General features: G+C 43.9%; 1 long non-coding RNA gene across 1 annotated transcript in view; it reads left to right on the top strand.

The window, feature by feature from the left end:
- Window positions 1–3,889, top strand: part of LOC112551070 — an 18,267-nt gene extending 14,378 nt beyond the window's left edge. Inside the window, exons 2-3 of the long non-coding RNA XR_003095216.1 lie at window positions 1,679–1,873; window positions 3,865–3,889. This is a non-coding gene — a long non-coding RNA (uncharacterized LOC112551070). The remainder of the gene's footprint in view (window positions 1–1,678; window positions 1,874–3,864) is intronic.

Below are 3,889 nucleotides of genomic sequence, written 5' to 3' on the forward strand. Positions count from 1 at the left end.
GAGAAGGAGGGGGAAGGGCAAGGGGGACTAGCATCCATAGCTTGAGGAAAACTGTCAACAACCTAATGACTCATCAGCAGGCATTCTGGCTTTCTCTGATCAAAAAAAAAAAAAAATCCCCAATTTTTGGATATAAAAAAAGAAAACCAAGACCCAAATTTTTCCATGATTAAAATGAAACACCACTATATAGATAGATAAGGGTGTGTGTGTGTGTGTGTATTCTAATATAATAAAGGACTCAGTCCGCCTATCTGTCTGTCCATAACGCTCTTACTGAAACAACCAATTAGAGCGCTCCAAGGGCGTTAAGACAGGTGGCGGCAGTGTAGCAGAGCACCACCATGACAGCGGGGATGGAGTGGATGGGCAAGGCCGCATCAGTTAATAATTTAAATGATATAATTAGAGGAGTTCAAACAAATACGTTTTAAAACTATGTTTACACCCCTATCCCTGACCCCAAATATGGTGATTGGTTTGACTTGAGTGTAGGGGCAAGATCTTCTAGCCAGGAACCTCTGGCTCTGCTCTTTGCAGGAGAATTGGCACACCCCAGTTGAAGTCCCCAGCCTTGGCTATAGCCAACAGCCAGTGCCTCTGGGATGGCTTGAAAATACCCTGACACACATTGCCTCCAGCCCCCCTTCTCTGCTATGATCAAAGCCCAGAAGCGTGGGAAATGCCCACAGTAGAACATAGGTGTAGTTGCAGCTAGATCATCCCCCCACCATTGGCTGTTCAGCCTGTTCTTGAACATGTCCAGTGATGGAGAGTCCACAAGTTCCCTAACTAGTCTTTTCCACTGCCTCACTATTCTAACAGTGAAGAAGTTTTTTATAACCTGCTGCAATGCAACACTTATTAAAAAATCAGTTTTAAATCTCTCTGACAGAGAACCATTGCCACTGGTTAAGCTTCAGACTTCAGAGTATGGGTCTAACTTTTCATCTTTCTTAAGTTACTGCTGGGTGGCAGGTCAAGTTCTAGGGTTAAAGGCTTGTTTGTGAAAATGCCTTCACAATAGTGTAAGTCAGGCACTTCACTAATAGCACCTACAAGTTTCATCAAATTGTTTGGAGTGTAGGTATGAGCCATAATTCCTTTCTATCTGTTGTTTTTTCTTTTACCCAGAAGAGAAATCTGTTCTAGCTTCACTCTGTCGGGGTGAGCTATGCTTGCAGGAAGGTTGCTTTGGTGCTGCTCTCTATGTAGGTACAGGGTTCAGTTCACTGGTTATCAAGCTAACAGTTCCCTTTTTGTTGGCAGCAATTCTATATAACTTCAGAGTTTCAGTTTGATTGTGTATGTATATATATATATGTATGTGTGTGTGTGTGTGTGTGTGTGTGTGTGTGTATATATATAATCTAACTTGTGTAAAATGTCACACTGACATTCTGAGCTTCAGAAAACTTGGTGACTGATTCTTGGACAGGCTGACAAGGTAAAGAGAAAATGAAGCCATGGATACAAGTTTGGGCAAGCATTCCTAGTAGCTGGCAGTGGTAGTGTCAGGAATGCATGAAGTGAAAATAGCTGATTTTTTTTGACTGAGTAAAATTTTGCCCCAATTATATGGGTGACCCATAACCCATCATGTTCTGAAGTTGTACACAACGTCTGTTTCTGAATGCATTCTTCCTTCTAAAAGGCCTCTTTTGACTTTCTGTCCTAGATTCATCATATTGCCCACAATGGAGGATTATATAAAAGACCCTTCAATGAAGCTTTTGAGGAAACACCAATGCTGGTTGCTGTGCTGACCTACGTAGGCTATGGTGTTCTCACACTTTTTGGGTATCTACGGGACTTCCTGAGGCAGTGGAAAATTGAAAAGTGTCACCATGCAACAGAAAGAGAAGAACAGAAGGTAACTATTGGACATTGTCACAGCTGGGCTGACAGGACTGGGGCACAGCTGGCTTACAGTGGAATGTCATCAGCACGACTTCATGCCTGTGTGTAGAATCACAGCTTCAACTTGACTTCTTTTGTTTTTATGCAAAGTATTTTAGAAAGTGTGATCCAGTAAGGAGTTGGTTGGTTGTATCTGAAGGCAGCTTAAAAAACTAGCACTGCAAATTCTGGATTAATTGCAATGAGATGTTAACTCTGCTTCCATCTGTACCTCTAACATTTGGTACCAGAAACCACATCTCCATCCCTTTTTAGCCTTGTAGTGGGTCACAGTTGTGCACTCCTTCCATGTTCTCCTGGCCCCATGACTTTTATCTCTTGAATGTCCAGTGGACCAACTTCAACAGGAGCGATGGAACATGGTTCTCTTGATCCTGTACACCAATGGCCTGGTGGTTAGGGCACTCTGCTGGGAAGTGAGACATGGGTTCAAAAGCCTCTTAAGTTTCCCACTGAAAGGAGATGAAGTTTCTGTTAGATTGCCAAAGTTCTCATCTTCTCAGATGCAAACTTCATCTATGCAGGATGGATTAGGATTGATCTCCTAGGGCGGGGGTGGCCAGGATAACTGTTGTGGCAGCTCAGTGCCTGAGCTCCAGGGAAAGTGGCGCCTGAGCCAGCAATCCTGGGAGAAGTGGGCGGAGCTTCAGCCAACCTTCGGCAAGCCGCAGATACAGTGCCAGCGAGCTGCATGTGGCTCCTGAGCTGCAGTTTGGCGACCTCTGCTCTAGGGCCTACTGTGCTGCCTGTTGAAGGTGTAGAAGAGCTCTGGGCCTCTTTGGATGAATTTAGATCCTGCTCCAAGGCTGGATGTGTAATTTCTCTGCTAGGCATGGGAAGGATCTGGAGGTAGATTAGGATTTCTCTTTTAGAGTAAGAGTGGTAAGAGTGAGAGAATTTACTTCTTAATGTATGCTGAGTGCCTTCACTATTAAATAGTGGGAGTAGTGTAAATTCACACCCTAGTTTTATTTAATAGAAAATGAGGGTTGGAAGGGACCTCAGAAGGACATCTAGTCCAACCCCCTGCTTAAAACAGGACCAGCCCCAACTGAATCATCCCAGCCAAGACTTTGTCTAGCTGAATCTTAAAAACCTCCAAGGGTGGAGATTCCACAACCTCTCTGGATAACATATTCTAGTGCTTTAATACCCTCTTAGTAAGAGTTTTTCCTAATATCTAACCTAAACTTCCCTTGCTGCAACTTGAGACCATTGCTCCTTGTTCTGTCATCTGCTACCACTGGGAACCAATCCTACCTCCATTCCCTTTCATACCCCATACTCCTTTGGGAAGTTGAAGGCTGCTATTAAATTGCCCCCACCAGTCGTCTTCTCCAGACTAAATAAGCCCTGTTCTCTCAGCCTCTCTTCATAAATATGTGCCCCATCCCCTTAACCATTTTCATTGTCCTTCACTGGATTCTTTCCAACTTGTCTACATCCATTTTGTAGTGGGGAGTGCAAAACTGAACACAGGACTCCAGATGTGGCCTCACCAGTGGCAAATACAGGGGAAGAATAGCTTTCCTTGATCTGCTGGCAGTGCTTTTATCCATGCAACCCAGTATGCTTTTAGCCTTCTTTGCAACAAGGGCACAGTGTTGGCTAATATTTAGCTTACTGTCCACTGTAACCTCCAGGTCTTTTTCTGTAGAGTTGCTGCCTAGCCAGTTAGCCCTCCGCTTGTGGGCAATACGTGGGATTGTTCCATCCTAAGTGCAGGACTTTGAACTTGTTGAACCTCATGAGATTTCTTTTGGCCCTGTCTTCCAGTTAGTCAAGGTTTCTCTGAAATTTCTCAGTAGCTTTCTCGTGTAGAGTTGCTGAAGTCTATTTAAGCCAATTAAGAAGTGCTCATGCAGGGAGTTAATCAAGGGTAGCTGTTCTGCTTTAAATTTACTCTGCTTTTCAAACAAACTTACTCCCTCTGTTCATCCCCAGGCCTGACTTCCTGAATAAACTTCAG

Source organism: Alligator sinensis, unplaced genomic scaffold, assembly GCF_000455745.1.
Source record: "Alligator sinensis unplaced genomic scaffold, ASM45574v1 scaffold1195_1, whole genome shotgun sequence".
NCBI lineage: Eukaryota > Metazoa > Chordata > Crocodylia > Alligatoridae > Alligator > Alligator sinensis.